At 35.8% G+C, this 17,220-nt stretch overlaps 1 protein-coding gene and 1 long non-coding RNA gene across 5 annotated transcripts in view; one reads left to right on the top strand and one right to left on the bottom strand.

Moving 5' to 3' along the window:
• The window catches only part of CNTNAP2 (contactin associated protein 2), a 1,217,517-nt gene that overhangs the window by 231,268 nt on the left and 969,029 nt on the right, over positions 1 to 17,220 (bottom strand). The gene's annotated exons all lie outside the window — the stretch shown is intronic.
• On the top strand, positions 5,364 to 17,057 carry LOC127461132 (uncharacterized). Its single transcript, XR_007899975.1, has 5 exons — positions 5,364 to 5,412; positions 7,194 to 7,307; positions 11,459 to 11,544; positions 14,326 to 14,454; positions 16,877 to 17,057. It is a non-coding gene; the product is annotated as an uncharacterized LOC127461132 (long non-coding RNA).

Genomic DNA, 17,220 nt, shown 5'->3' with positions numbered 1-17,220 from the left:
GTTTCATTTTGAGCTCACAAGGCAAACCTCTGTATAATGCACATATCTTGAAATGCACAGCACTCTGTGACACTAGTGACAGTTTTGTGCTCATCCTAAAAGTATGCTACCTTTTATATTTGTGATTTGCAATAACATGTAGGTACCTAGTTCTTTCTAAAAGTGAGTGGCAGTCAGTCTAACTCTCTTGGCCTCCCTCTAAGGCTTTATGCTGAAGTTACTTGTGTGGACTCAGATCCTCTTGTCAATCAAAATACAAACCTAAGTAACAGTTCTGAGCCATTTCTCACATTTCATGATAGATGGCTATTTTGCAGAAGTGCCCACTATGACACAAGTACACTCAAAGGACTGGAAAGGACTGTAAGGTCAAAGATCTTCTGGTACACAACTAAAATACGTCTTTACTGGTAAACCAAATTGCATCACTCTACTCACTAAGAAAACTTAAGTTTACTTGAATCAGAGCTTGTTTAACTGTGATCACACCACTGAAAACTTCAGCAAAAGGAGTATCCCTTTGGAACTGCACAGTGCATTGCCACAGAATGTGCTTTTGAACCCAAAAAGTAACCAAAGCCCAGGAAAGCCCCAGTCTCACAGTAAGATTGAGAAATGAAAAAGGTAGGTTTTCACATTTTCAAGCTTTACCCTTCTGCTTCTCTCCCTGATCCTGCTGCTGGGTGAGCAAGTGGATGGCTGAGTGAGGCTTGGTTGCTGGTTGGGGTGAAACCACGACACACAGGGAGTAAAGATTCCTATACAGTCTTTGTGAGCCTCAGACTAGAAAAACGGAAAAATTATCTGGAAGATACTGAAGCCATAAAGTGGTACACTGGGCTTGGGTTTGATCCAATTTACCCTGGTTTATCAGCGGTGGTTTTCACTTATTTTCACAATTTACTCTTGAATTGCATTGGCATCAGAATTCAGAACCCATGTGCAGAACCAAAGAAGGACACATTTCTCTCTTAATATGCCATTGAGCTGTTTGCCACATCAAAGTAGATCTGATAACCAAAGAACTGAAAATGGAGCACTTTAAGAAACAATATACTGTATCTTTGGCCTTACATTCTGGATTAAATTCAGGTAAAATTCCTTATGAAAACCAGTAGGGATTCTGCCCTCAAGGGGACTGCTATGCAAGGCTTCAATTGTCAAAGCAGTAAGAGCTAATTCTAAAGGGAAGCAATCACTCTGTAGAGGCAGTCAATAATTTAGTTATGGGAAATGTATATTACAGATGTAGGTTAACACTCATTCACCATATTTGGAATGTGAAAGAATATTTTAAATATTAATTCAAAATTACAATCAAAAAACTTAACAGTTAAAAAAATGGCACTCTGGGACATAGTCAGGGTTGTGATTAAAAATTGTAGAATTACTCTCAGTGATTGACAGCAATGATTTTTGTCTCTCCTCCTGTTCAAAGGTTTTTGATGATGGAGTAACAGTGCTTCAGATTTGCTTATTTGCTGTGTATGTGCTATTCAAGTAATGTTTTTCTTAAGTGAGGGATAGAAAACTTAATTTTACATATGCTTGAAGTATCAAATAAAAAAATAATATGGAACATAAAAGATAAGAACTGAGAAGAAGATAAATACAATTTTGGTAACCAGCAACAAAAAATATTTACTACATTAGAATTCCAAAGATATTAAGGATCAGAAAACTATCAAAAGTAATTGAGGAAAACTCACAACTCAAAGAATTAGAAAAAGCTGAGAGAAGTAAGTCTGTACATTAAAATATATTAATTAAAAAAATTCTAATCCCATAAAATGTATTCAATCAAACAAATGGTACACTTTTCTGGAAACCTTATCTACTGCAAGAATATAATTTAGCAAAGTTTAACATTCCTGTAGGCTGTACTTCTGCTCCAATTTTCTTCTAAGATTGTGGGAGCCTAAGGCACTATAAAAATAACAAAGAAATTACTAAACAGCAGAAATCGTGTAAGAACAAACTTCCTATATTTTATCACATTGTTACTAATATACAAAAAAAATTAATGGTACAGGCACACGTTTTATGTGTAAGTCTGCTAGAATGTTTCAGATTGATATTAAATTCAGTTGTCACTCATTCTATCAGAAGACAGAGTGATTCCCAGCTGTGCAATTACTAGGAAATTTTGCAGGCTCAAGACTCATCATACAGAATAACAAATATCTCCTTTCTGAATAATTAAGATAATCCTCAAAATATGTTTCAGAAGAAACCTCTTCACTCAAGAAGTTTTTCAGGGTAAACAGCAAAGGCACAACAGATATTAACTGCTGTCTCCCAACGCTTGTTCCCACAGCTTCCTTCTTTGCCCTTGTGAAGAGCAGCTGTGGAAGAACAGCATGTCCCTGCTCACCAGATCCACTCCCACCATGCCTTTGATTGCCTCTGCTTAATTGCATGACTACAGTAAACTTCCATTGCTTTCTACTTTCTTCTAACATGAGCACAGAAACAGTAGACTGAGGAGCACTCATTTTTAGTATACCATAGAGAGCACTGCTTATCAAATCCTGCACAGTAACACTTATGCAGGCCCACAGCCAGAAACAGAGATAATCAGTCACCCAGAAGTCAGCAATTGAAGAGGACTGAGTTTCTGAGGTATTGGTGATGGTATAATTTGATCAACATAATTTTTCTATGAGTGATGGTGTCTGAAAAAGAAAAATACTCCTATTTGACTTTCTTACTCTATGTTGAATTTGCAAGGCTTAGTAACAAGAACAGAACCAATGACTCAACAACTTGATCATTGTGAAACAACCACATAAACCACCATATTTCATACCATAACATAACATATACAGCTACAACTTATCTGTGAGACAATTCTCCATTCACATCAGCTGTTAACCAATTCCTGTCAAGCAGTACCTTGGAGTGGTGCCAGCTAGACATTTTTAACGTTTCAAATTTAGTTAACACAGTAGCCAGCATTTGCAATTATGTGGGCTTTTTTGGTTTTTTGTTTGTTTGGTTGGTTTTTTTTTTTTTTTTTACAATCATAAGTCTGCACAATGCTACAGCATAAGTTGAACTGGTACTTTTGTGTTGCATTCATCCAAATGGATATGGTAACTGCTTCTTCACAGAACACTCTGACTGTAGATCTGATCTACATCCCATCTGAATAAACATCCCTATCTTGTTGAGGTTCTGTGATCTCATTTGAATGACCAATGCTTGCTGAATAAATTCCTTAATATTGCTTCAAGGTATAACTAGAGACAAAGACATTTCAATACAAGCCTGAATAAAACAAATATTTTAATTCAATCAGATGGACGAATTGGTTCATGGAAATACCACTTGCAATTCAATAATGACATTTTTAGGTTGCTATATTTTATAAAGAACATTTATAAAGCTGTTAAAAATTGGAAATCACATATGCAAAATGCATTTTTCATTCCTAACTCTAGTGCTACAAGGATTTCCCTGCAGAATGAAAGTGCAAGCTTGGCATTGTAAAAGTCTGCAATGTTTTAGAGACAGAATTTAAAACTTTCAAATATGCATACACAAACTTTATTAAGAAATAACTTGGTTGTATACTGCCTATTTTGACCCTATTGTGATGAATTACATTTCATGAATGTAAAACTAGATCCAAGTATTTTTTTTTCAAATACACAGATCTTACTCATCACTTGGCAAAGTTAAGACTTTTCCTAGAGCAATGGCTAGAGTCCACGTCAGCTTGCAACTACACGGATGTGTTAAGATAAAAATGTACTACATAATGTGCAAACTGTAAATAATGTTACATTTATTTCTTGTTTTCTGCTTTCACAAATTTCTGACATACTGTAATAGTGGAAGTGCACAAAAATAAATTTAACAAAGGTACAAATTCTGTCTTGGACTCTATAAAAAATTAGCATAGCCTGATGATGACGCCATCTATAATGAAAAAAAATAATTGTAATCCTGATCTGTGTCACTGCTTTTGCCTGGAAGACCATGCTTAGATACAAACTACTTCCCTCCAAAATTATGAATTAATATTAATAAAGTACATTTGAGTAATAGACAATGCACATTTATTAAATATTCCTATAGTAATTTCAATATAGTGCTACAGTAAAAAACAGATTGGAGGAAAGGACTATCAGTACATGATATTCAAGTCACAAGAAGGCCTTATAATCATTGACAATAGAGAAGTTATCCTAACTCTAAACCTACTTTCTGTTTAGCACAGGTTGAGTGTTGACGTAACTTTAATGAACAGGGCCAGTGCTGTTGAAAGCAAAGCAAATTCAGAAAATGGAAGAAGAAATTCAAGTCCCTAATATTGTGTAATATGCTGCAGATTTCTCCATAAAAATGCTCATATATACTGAAAATATTTCATCATTCACTGCTACTTATTTATCAAAATAAAAAGGTAATTTAGAAGATTTAGTATAATAAGGGATTGTACACTATATTCTGACAATGTCAAGTTCTGTATTCATTAAATGAACTGTAGTAATCTTTGGGAAAAATCTTGGTAGCACTGAGAATTGCAGAGGTGAGCCAATTAATAGCCTTCTCTAAAGACTTGATTTAAATCAGTCCTCAGACAACATGTCAAATCATTGAGTAGAAATGAATGGAGACTTAGGTGTACTGAATCTGCTGAGAGTGTATCGCACAATATCAAAAACACTTCCGCTGAAAGCCTTTGCTTTCAATATATGTTGACTGGCCACAATTTGACTTTATCAACTTTGGCTTTTGGTTGGCAAGACCTGTACTATTCTATTATCTAGCATGTTGACAGGGTCCTCCCCCTGTCTATCCTTTTTAAAGATGGGTACAATGTTTTTCTTTTTCCAGTCACCTGGGACTTCACCGACTGCCATGACTTGTCAAATATCATGGAGAGTGGCTTGGCAACTACATCAGCAAATTCCCTCAGGATGCTGGGATGCATCACATCAGGTTCCATAGAGTTATGTACATTCAGGTTCCTCAGGTGGTTATGAACCTGAGACACCAGATCAATAATTGTTGGGTTGAAACCAGCTCAGGAGTGTGTGTGTGTGTGTGTGTGTGTGTATGCAGGTGGAAGGGATGGGTCGAACCTCACGGAGGTGAAGTGGCATTGTAGCCCTCATGACAGGCCTCTGAAGCCTACATGGGGAAGCCTTGGAACACCTGTCAGTCACAAACAGCCTGGGAAAACTATAACACACCTGCTGGAGCGCCTAAGCCAGGCTCAGATTGGCAGGGACAGTGAGGGCACTGCCTCCATCCTAGCCTAGAACCGCAGAGTGGCCAGTGGGCCAGAGGCACTGCCTGGGGGGGAGTTGCCATAAGGACCAGAGCAGATAAAACCATATGTTTGCCACATATCACAGCCCTGCCATGTGGATGTATGAGAGCTTCCACAAAGTTCCAATAGTAGCTGTATAATTTGTCTCTCCCTCTTTCTCCTTCTCTCTTTCTTTGCTCCCTTCTTGGTGCTTTGGGTGGCTTGGAGCTGGCGAGGTTGGATTTTAACTTAAGTGTTGTGGATTAGCATGTGCCGGGTTGATATCGTGGTGGAATGTTTTGTCTAGCTTGTGTAGCGCTCTTTTGAACTTTTGCCAGGTTCCCTTATTTTCTTCCCTATATTATCAGTAAAAATACCTCTTGGGAACAAGTCTGGGGCTTATTCTCTTGACACTATCTCGAGGTATTGAAGAACACGATATATATATTTTAAAGTAAAACTCCTGACTGAGCCCGTGAGCATGCAGCAGAGTAAGCACTCTGCGTCCCCATTTCCTGTCCTGCTGTCCATCTACTAGAGAGGTGTGGGAAGAGAAGATGACACTGAAGACTGAGGCAAAGAAGTTGTTGAGTACCTCAGCCTTGTCCTCATAATTTTTATTGCTTTTCCAGAGTTGTTTATTGGGGTAGGAGGAGAAGGGAGGGGGAAGATACATCTTCTTTGACCTTCATTTTCTGATTAACATACCTGTAGAAGCCCTTCCTGTTACTCTTTGCATCCCTTGTCAAGTTCAGTTCCATTTTTGCCTTGCCTTTCCTCACGCTGTCCCGTACTTCCCTACACATGGTTGTGTTCACTGGTTCCTATCAAGGAGAATCACAAATTCTTCAAAGTGCCAGTGCTGGCTATCCTAACTGGTTCAGGGAATTATGCTCTTGAAAAGTGTTTCAGCTACAGGTGCAATTCCTTCTGACAATTTCTGGGTACAGTTTTGACACAGAATGCCACATTTCCTATCACTGAAGATTCAAGTGGTGTTCTACAATCTGAGTACATTTTACCAAGACTTTAGTATCCTCTGAGATGAAAATTTGTAGATTAACCTACAAGTAGAATGTAAATATTTTCACTCTCTCACACTCCAAACTGTGCTGGCATTTCTAAGGAGTGAGCTGTCCCCCATACGATTCTGCTGGAAGAACTGAACACTACAATGCTACTATAATCAGTTTCCATCACACTTCATTGCCAGTTTCAAGACACAGAGTTATCTCAATGGTAAAAACCATGGTTATAGGTTGCTTCTATGCACTCTAAGTCCAGGACGCCTGTAGTGTCCATATAAATCCAGCCTACTCCACCACATATTATTTATTCCTACGAAGAGAAAGAAGATACCTACTTTGTCCTCATACTCTTGTAAAAATGTTTTTCATTATTTAATTTATTATTATTCTTTAGATAGGCTTCTCAAAGATCTTGTATCAAAAACGCAGATCAAAGATCTTGAACGTTATCAAAATCGATCAGTAATTTATTTCATTCTGCATATAAAACTGAGTCCTTTGGAGACACCAACAGAAAACTGCCATAATTTATGCATGCAGAAGAATGAGAAGTGAGGAAAGAACTCTTCTATGGAAATTCATGTATAACAGTCAAGACACAGTAATTATCTTTGGTTTGCAGAGAAAATTTGGTTCTGTGCATAACTTTTACCTTTTACATATTCATTAAGCTGCTTGTATTAAATGTTGTTTTAAAATGAGTCCAGGCTAATTTTGCTGATAAAAAAATTATTACTGGCTCTCATTATTGTTTAATGTGATTGGCTAATCACTCATTATTTAGAATGAAAATGCTACTACTAATATTCTGTTAATAGCCAGCATTCTTGACTAGGCTTTTGGGAAGAAATCTGTTTATGTATGTACTTGCTTAGTCTTTTCCCCCTTTTAAATATTTTCAGCTAGAGAAATTTATGCTTATGTGGTGTGCCTCATGGTAATACTGGAAGTCTCCTGTATCTACATGCACTGTATGGACTGCGTGTGAACAGTTTGTCAGTACAGATTCCTCACAGGTAAATGACAAGAAGCTTTTTCCCAGAAACAAAGTCCATTATAGTGGACCCAAGAAGTGAAACAGCTTCTCGTATTTGGTTGAGTGGTTCAGCTCATTTTTATGCCAGCTCCTGCAAGCTGAAGTCTGTTACAGGTCTACCTCAGAGAAAGCTGACTAAAGGGAAATCAGCACTGCCTTCCATCTGCAAGTCAAAATTATTCTGAAAATGGACTGTGGAATTAGGTGAGGAAATAGGCAAAATGGCCCACTCAATTTTTCTAACCACTATTTTTCAGCTGGTTTCTTATGGTCTTATGGAAAATTAAATGACATCATGTTTGGACCAGCAAATAGGATTTTGAAGGACCATTCACATAGTCTTTTGTCATGTGTAATGGATTTAACATTTCTCCTGTAAACATCACTGACTTATTTCTGTGTAATAGGCATCTATAAGATTATTTTTCAATGGAAAAATAAATGAAATATTACACCACTCTTAAACACAACATATATGTGCAACAGTTGGTTGTTTAAAATTTAACTTCATGTACTTTTTAGAGTGGAGTGTTAACATATTGGATATGAAAGAGCAATAATAAGATTACCTTCTGAGAAGAATGTAAAAATAATTTAGCGTTTTGAGAAAATATAGTTACGTGCACAGTTGGTAAATACAAAACAATCTGGACCTTATACAGATAATGGTCTATCTTATTTTTGTTTTGATCTGTTTTATAATTGAATGTTTGTTTTCCACGAGTTCAAAATAACCATGGGCATCTTTGGAGACTCAAAATCTATTATTATTAACTAGTAAAAGTATTAACATGTTATTCACATAAATATTTTTTGAAAAGGGATTTCTATATAACTAATCCATGTCTAATCTTTTTGCAGCCTTTATTACTACAATGAGGACTATCTTCCTCTCTCGTATTTTAGAAACAATCTGATAGCAAAGAGGTTGTACACACACAAGAAAAATTATTTTGCTTAAGGTATTACAGAAATTTTAATAGATCCACAGCAATGATTTGGCCAATATAATTATTTTCAGGCTTGAAGCAAACTTCAGTTCCAAATACTAACAAACTCCAGGTGAGTGGAGGTTCAGACTCATGCTTTAACAAGAAAAAAACCCTCAATCCATCCAAACAAATGGAAAGTTCAGTTTTACTATCACACTGAGACTTGCTTTCTTGAATGCGTATGTTAGCTTACATAAGTGAACTGCAAAATTTTGCCAGTGGCCGCACATTTCCTAGACAGAATTAGGTAGCTAATAATACAGTAGATTTCTTTCTTCAGCTCCTTAACCTTTACAAGGTTGTTGAATTTTGAATTCAACAAGACTTGCCAATGAATAGGGTAACCTATTTTTTAACTGTGAACTCTTTTGGACTTTAATAATTCCACAGAAACTTGACTGGGATCAGCAGAAAATGTACTAACTTTTATACTGTACTTAATTTTTCAAGCAGATATGTAATGAAATCAAGTTTCTCCTGCTAGACATTTTGTCTATGTTCACCCGTGCTCATCTGAATAAATATATATTAGATATTAAAATAATTAAATAAATTAATAATGACATTATTGTATGATATATAAGTGTGTATGTCTTTTTAGAGTGGAGTGTTAACATATTACATATGAAAGAGCAATAATGCAGATATCTGCTGTGAAGAATGCATTTAAAATTAATTTGTAGTTTTAAGAAAATAGTTATATGCACAGTTGGTGAATGCAAAAGCATTCAGATCATATAAAGATAGTGGTTTAATTATATAATGATATAGTATATAAGTATAAAGTATAATTATATAATAATTATATTCATTTCTAAATTGAAATAGGCATTAAAATTAATTATTTTCCTTTTTAAGTAAGAGCTCAGTGCTAAGCTCCTAAGTATTGGTTTAGAAAAACAAACGACATCATAGTGTTTTAAAAAATGAGAAATAATCAAGTTTGCACTTCCTTACTGCCAGTGCTTTGTAGTATTTCACTTGCATGCTGATTCAGAAATGAAGATCCTGCAAAACTTAGGGATGGTTAGAATGACAGTATTTGCCTGGAAGTCATCTTTTTAAACAATAGTCTAGAGAGTGCTTCTGTAACACAAAAATAAACACAAGCACTTTGAAAACTCACCATAAATTATGTATGTGTCTCAGATAGGTGTCAAGCAGTCAACCAATTCGTTTAATTGAAAAACAAACAAAAGCTAGTGAATGCCATTTAAAAAGTTAATATAAAAATATTAACTTTATTAATATATTTATTAATATATTTAATTATATTTATAAATTAATATAAAAATAAGTTATGTTAATGGGAGTAAATATGCTCACAGCATAGCCACTGAGGCTAATTTTCCTCAACATCTCTCTCTACTCACAGATCTCTTTGGTTTTTGATACTAGCTCAGGTTTTCAGGATGAGAAAGGTAACTTTCTAAAATTGGCATTTTGGTCCCCAGAAAACCTTAACTGTGGTTCCTGATTTGCTATGTGCTTTGCTTCTCATGAATTATCCACAACTGCTCCTGCTCCTTGGTCTATCTTTAAAAATATGCTACCACAAATCAGTACTTAGCCATGTAATGAACAGCCATCTGTGAACTTCTGTAAATTACATACAGGATAAGCTAAAAAACACAATTTGGTCAAAAAGTCACTCCAGATTAAAAACTTTTTTTTTCCTTCTGCAATGGTAAATTATTCAGATTTGGTTTTATGTTTAAAGTTTCAGATCAGAAGAGAAGTTTTTCAGCATAAATTTTATCTCCTAAGTTGACAGAATACGAACTCACAGTAGCACCAAAAACAGATTTAAGTATTAATTTTGCTAGCAAAATGGACTGTGCTTCATAGATGTAACATCACTTGGCTCTATAAATTCACAAATCTGTGTGACACCTCTCAGTTGCAAGAATCCACTAGTTAATGAACATATTGGTGTTCAACATGGAAGGTCTTGCTACAGTTACAGAGTCTCTGAAAGCATTAAAAATTGACTTATTTATTTTCACCCAAACCACTGTATCTTCACACCACTCAAGCCTTTTGGGAACCATCTGTGACTCCCTTCCTACTAAATCATGTTCCTAAATTGTCTGGGAAAACGTGAGCTAGCTCAGGCTTAAGACATGCCAGAGACTTTCCATGTTGTGTAACTGTGTAGGCAATAGTGCTCCAGATACTCAAGAGGTATGTTGGATCTGTGAGCAGAGATTCAGCTCTTTTGTTTCTGCATAGGTCTTTCAGCCACACTGTGAGTTAGTTCATGCTGACAGTTAGTATTGTTACAATAGTGGAATCTTCTGAATGACCAGTTCCTAGATTTCATTTTATTAATTAAAAAAACCTTACACGTTACTACCAATAATATAAACATTAGTGAGTATAGGTATGGGTATTAGTTGGCCTCACCAAGGGCAAGATTATTTACAAGGGCATGTAGTGACAGGACAAGGGAGAATGGGTTTAAATTGAAAGAGAGTAGATTTAGACTAGATATTAGGAAAAAATTCTTTTCTCTGAGGGTGATGGGTCATTGTAACACATTGCCCAGGGAAGCTGTGGATGCCCCATCCCTGGAGGTGTTTCAGGCCAGGTTAGATGGGGCTCTGAGCAACCTGGCCTAGTTGAAAGTGTCCCTGCCCGTGGCAGGGGAGTGGACTAGATGATCTTCAAGGTCCCATTCCAACTCAAACCATTAAATGATTCTATAATTCGATAATATAACAGTTGTTTGTACAAATAATTTATTTTCTTAATACCATCTCCATCTCGCCTAAACAATGTGACTTTTGGGGTGGAGGATTTGGAACTTGTTAATGAAATTTACATTGTCCTCAACTCAAGATTGGATTGCTGCAATAAAATTGACAGGAAAAAAATCTTCAATTAGTTTGTAAACTGAAGCCCATGTTCAGTGCAACACCCATTTACTAATTAGCATTTCATAATGTGCAGTGCTTGAAGATTTACGCTGACTTGAGCTGAGGGTAATTAAAATATAAGTACATAGGACAACAATAGTAAACCAGTTGTTTATGCACTTAAGTCAGCATATTGTATTTTCCTCTAATTGATTCAATTAATCTTCAGCATTGCTTTTTCTTCTAATGTTGAGTTGGGAAAACTCATCTTTTCCCTACAGCAGGACAGCTCATCTCTGGCTCAACCTCCCCTCAAACACTAGATGAAAGTCAAAACTAAGTGGAAGCATGCATTAGGAAGCAGGAGGTAAATAGCTCATCAGTCACAAATGTGTGCCTTGAGTGCATGACCCTCAGGAGTAAGTGTTTGGGAAATATGACACAAAAAAGGTTTGTCCTGACAGTCACTAAGTATGAAGTTGTTTGAGAGTTACCTATGTGAACATAGTCCCTGCACTGGCTTTACATTTACATTGATGTGTTAAAGGCAGTGTTATCTGTTGACTCGGTATATAGAAAATTACCCAGTAGTCTGAAGCCTCAACTCACAATTCTTTGTTGGGAGGGGAGAGAGTGTGTGTGTGCAGACTCTGAGAATTCTAGATCCATAGAACATAGAAGCAATCCTTGTAGTAAGCAGTTGAAGATAGAATATGTTGTTACCATACAATTGTTAAAAAAGATCAGTTGCAAAAGAGAAGACTTCAGGAAAATCTATTATAAACTGGTTGTGATATTATATAAGGGAAGGAATTCAATTTGGGTTCCATAAAGGCCTAGAACCCTACCTCAAGCATCCAGAAATTAATCAATTTCTTGCCATAATTTCAGGAAAATTAGGATTGCTCCTGGGTGTACAGTAGCGTGGACCAGTCCCTCACCTAATTGTTGGGATGCAGTAAGGCTACTACCAGAGTATAGCTTTCTGCTTCACTTAATTCAAAAGGCATTAAATGTGTGCTATAGAATGGTTTCATGATGTTAACCAGCATGTAGGAACTTCACTTTGAAAGTACATGTGTGATCAGTACTATACTTGTACAGATGCATCTGATGTCTTAGGCAGTTGTCCTTTTAACTGAAATGAGATTAATGATGCTTTTGAAGTACATCGGGTCAACTAAAATGAAAGCGACCTAATGAGGAACATACAATGTGCCTTCATTAAAAGCACAACTTTGCTGGTACAGTGTCGCTAGATGAATGCAGTTTTGAGAAGAATCTCCATGGGACAGTTGTACAACCCTAGTTCATACCACGCAAGCAGTTTAGGACCAGATACATCAGCAATGCACTCCAGCTGTTTTGCAATATTCCTGCAGCACAAAGAGGCCATAAAACCAATTTAACTAGTCTGTTAAGTCAGGTTCATGGCTGCTTTGTGCCAACATGCTAGCACAAAGCTGCCGAATTGTACAGGTGAACTTGTCCTGCATTCTGTCTTCAAAATGATAGAAAACCTTAAATAGTCTCACCTGAAGTGGTATATTATCACGTGCCAACATAACAGCCCACCTGGAAATCTCGTTGCAAAGTGGAAACACAAATAAAAGGAAATTACTCATTCAGTAAAAAGAATGAAAATACCTTAAAAAAATGGGGTTCATTCTCTGTTTCAAGTTAAGCTACCATTGGTGTTCAACAAGAGAGAGAACATTCCCACCTGCCACAAAGGCACGTAGAGCCAGTAGCAGTTAAGACAGGCTTTCTCCATTCTACCAGGAAGCATTTACTGAAGTTATTAGAATTCAAGAGGGCTCTGCTGGGCACTGAGTTTTATTCCTACTCATTTAAAAAGTATACAGCAGGTTGTCTTGAAAACACAGGTACTTCAACACTGTCAGAGATACTTCCTGAAGTCTACTTTTTTCCCAAAAGAATATGAAAAATACTGTTTCATTGACCGAGAAAACTTTATGCCTCTACTATTACAATATATGGAGGCCTGTATTGCAACTGCAACAATAAGCCACTAAAATAATAATTTCTTCAACTGTTTCTAGAAAAAAGTATAATAATAATGTCAGATAACTGCAAATATTCTTTTACATTGATGTAATTCAATCTCTTTCCCTTAACATCCACCTAGGCTAAAATGGTCTATTTTTTAGAGGTTAATTATACTGTTTCCAATCCCTTCAAAGCTACTGACAAAAGTAGTGTGTTTACTGGGGTCTTATAGACTTGCTGAAAGCTTAGCACTTCTCACAAGATGGATTTAAAGATACGCACTTAGTACAAACAATTCTTTACTATGCAGTAGCTTTCAGGAGAAAATAGTTGTATATATCTATATAACTATAAACTTGCATTCCACCAAACAAATACTGTTCTTAGTTACACTCATATGATTTCCAAGCTAAAAAAGCTTAGAGAGTTCTCACGGATTTGACTTTTTATATTCCACTTTTTTCCTGACTCCCCTCCCACTTATCCTGAGTAAATGACCTGTTAGTAGAGAGGTAACATCTGCTGTTTTTCCTAGTTGCCTAGATCTCATGGGGAACTGTAGTCAGTAGCAGTAGTGTAGCAACATTAGTCTACCTCCATATGTGTAGGTAAATCTAGCTCCAGAGAAATGACAGAAAGAAAAGCCGTCCTTCATCTTTAAAATAATGAGACTGGTCACACATGATGCTAGATTTAGGTAAACCACAAATTTTAGTCTCTGACTTGGACGATACAAACTTTCATGTTGAAATAAATACATACGGTGATATTTCAAATGCCATGTGTTGTAAGAATGCGGCTGGTTTCTGTATTTTATATAACTGATATTTTATATAGTCAATATTTCATGGACAATGTATGCTCATGAGTAAACTCTTACTAAGCTCCTTGTGGTGTTATCAGGAAACTACAAGCCTTTTGATGGTACAACATAAAATTAAACTGCCTTCATATCTCATCCTTCTAATATTTTTCTGTCTAATTGGCAGAGATACAGGGAACACACAGCTTGACTTGGAAACTAAAGCGGCCACTAATTAATTCAGTTTGTAGTGCAGAAAATACTATTTTGTGACCGTGTTTCAAAGCTTAAAGATTTTATTTACTGTGGATCCTAAGTAAAGTGTACTTTTCCCAGGAATAAGACCTCAGCTGGATACACTGCCTCAGAGCTCAAGTTTCATAAACGTCGACAACCATAGGAGAACATAACCTATATAGAAAGTTGGCCAGCCACAGACAAAAGGTCTGTGGTCTCTAGGTGAATGTGAGTACAGACATCTAAACTGGATCTCATTTTCAGTTACAAAAAATGGATACATAAAATTAATTTTTCACAATGCTGAAATTAAAACCATGGTTATTTTATATTAATGAGGTAAAGATGCCTGTCCTCTATGCTATATTTAACCCACCTATTTATTGACTGAGTAAACTTATGGTGCTTATGAAGTTGAAAGGCTGCAAGACATGCAACAACTTTATATTCCATTCACTAGTGCTGTGTGAGAAACTGGGAAAAAATCTGCTAGGACCCTTAAATCTAAATATTTATCTCATCAGTTGGATAAGTTTTTCAACAAAGTCACACAGTCTTAGATAAGGGAAGCCTTTGGGTAACTATGCTTACAAATGTACAAATCCAAAGAGAATCAACCCCCCTAAACTTCACAGACACAATCAACACTCTTCCAGTGGTGCAATGATTAAAACTCTCCTCTAGTGACCAATTTCGAAACACAAAAAATTACAAAGTGGCAGAAATTGAAGTATTAGGTTATTCTCAACTCTTTTGCCAAACAAAACTCTCTCTCTCTCCCCCTTTCTCTCTCAATCACACACACACAACACATTTCCATATTATATATACCCTCCTTGTTCTTACTTTTATATATTGTTTTAATTCCATCTCATTTAGATTCTCCCTAAACTGACCTAAACCAGTTTCACATCAGGATAAATTTGCATTGTTACTTAATTAATAGATATCTAATTCCCTCGTGCTTCCTCTACAGTTTAAAAATCTTAACTTCCCATTTCTCTGCTTCCCATGATACTTCAAAACCCAAAGGCTATCCTTCTTAACATTTGTTATATGTATGCTTCTATAATTTGCATGATTTATATTGTTATGAATATTTTATTTAAGAGATGAGACACACATTTTTTAATGTGTGGTGGTTAAATGAAGAACGTTTTGGAATTATGTTTAGGGTTTTGTATCTCAAGACACAAGTGCATAAAGGGCAGTTATCCCTATCTTTTAAATAAAATCAGGAATGACAAAATATAAACTTGGCAAATTACGCACACTTAACCTTGAGGTGAAAAAATTCATTGCAAAACCTTTATGCAGTAACCTTTCAAGAACTCTAACACTGAGTTTCCTCAGTATTTAAAATGGATGCTTCATCATGATGGAATGATGGAACCATTTTAGTCAGCCTTTAAATCTGTAGTCATCCAGGTTTTTATTTTATATCTCAAGATGTTTCCTAGTTCTAAGTTGAACGAAGCCTTTTGAAATATTTTAAAATAAAAGATGTTTTATAAAAAAAAAAAAATCCCCAGTTTTCTAAAACACAAAGATAAAAATTTTCCATTTGACTAAAGGAAAACAACTGTGACAGCTTTAAGTATTGGTAAGTGCGTCTATTGGTAAAAGAAATGCCTGGTCCTCAAGGCTAAAGGTCTAAACTTAAGATGTGGTTACACTTTCTGAGTTCTCTTGTTTGAATTACTTGGTCCAGACTTTTATAAATAATTATATATGTCACTCCTTTACAGTCACTTCTGCGTATTGAACCAATGAGAATAAGGCTACTAAATACTTTTGACAATCTAGGCCCTAGATTTCTCTGTCCCAGTTTCTCCAATTGTAAGAATATACACTAGCTAATTATGGTAGAATGCTTTGTTGCTGCAACAAATGGTAGTCAAATAAATATGTAATACATGTAGGAGACAAGAATTTTGAAAAACCTATGGAAGGATAAATGGAAATAAAATATATTTTTGTTATTAAATTGAGAGTGATTTAAAGATGTAGAAATCACAATACTGAAATCAAGAGACCTGCCCAAGGAAAGACAAAACTATTGAGCCTTTTGCCTTACTACAGAATTTTATTATGTCAGGCAAGCTGTGAAGAATCAAGTAAGCCATCACAAGGCTGACCATGATCATGAGCCTGAGGTAGATAAAGAACATTTTACACTAGGTGAGCTGAATTACGACAAAACTCTTGTCCAAGTTCAGATTAACTTTGACTGATGTAGCCTATCCTCATCTCTAATGAACACAAAATTCTGGTCAGTGTTAAATTATCTGGTTTAATGTTACAGATGTGTTTTAGGATGACACCTTTTTGTACTGAAGATAAGGTCAAGAGATTGTCAGTCTTCTAACACATAAAGATAAAACTTTCCATTTGACTGAAGGATAACAACTGTTACTCAACTTTAAGTATGAGTAAGTGAATGAGAAGTCTACTGAAGGAAAAGAGGGTTAATTAATCTGTAGATTGGTATTTCAGCTACAAGGAATTACTTCCCTGAAGTTCTTTTCCTGATAAAACAAGTGAAAACAGGATTGGAGACAGTGAATGAATATAGCTTTGTAGAGGGATAAAGAATTAGTCTGAATTTCTTTTTAGCCATGGATTGATTTTAAGCTTTTTGTGCTTTCAGCCTAATCCTCCAAGAATGTAATAAATTGTTACCTGAGGTCAGCATAAAGGTGAAAGTAGCAGTTGAGTCCGCAGGATTATCAAACCTCTGTTGTTAGATTCCCCTTTTTATATTCTCAAATATAATTCACAACTTCTTTTAAACTGACATTAAGCAGTGTAAAAATGGATCATAACACTCTGTGGCCATCAATATAAAGAAATAAAAATAAAGGTCAATATATCAGCGGGAAAAGTACGGTAAGCATTCTGTTTGCTCAGTTGATAACAACTGCTAACCTAGTCTATCCCAGTATGCATGGCTTTATAAGTGGTAGAAATCTGCTTGCTAAACACACAGGAATT

Source organism: Manacus candei, unplaced genomic scaffold (assembly GCF_025592945.1).
Source record: "Manacus candei isolate 608988 ecotype Guabito, Panama unplaced genomic scaffold, ASM2559294v1 h1tg000095l, whole genome shotgun sequence".
Lineage (NCBI taxonomy): Eukaryota > Metazoa > Chordata > Aves > Passeriformes > Pipridae > Manacus > Manacus candei.
Note: the sequence above shows the minus strand (reverse complement) of the source record. Positions and strands in the feature narration are given on the sequence as shown.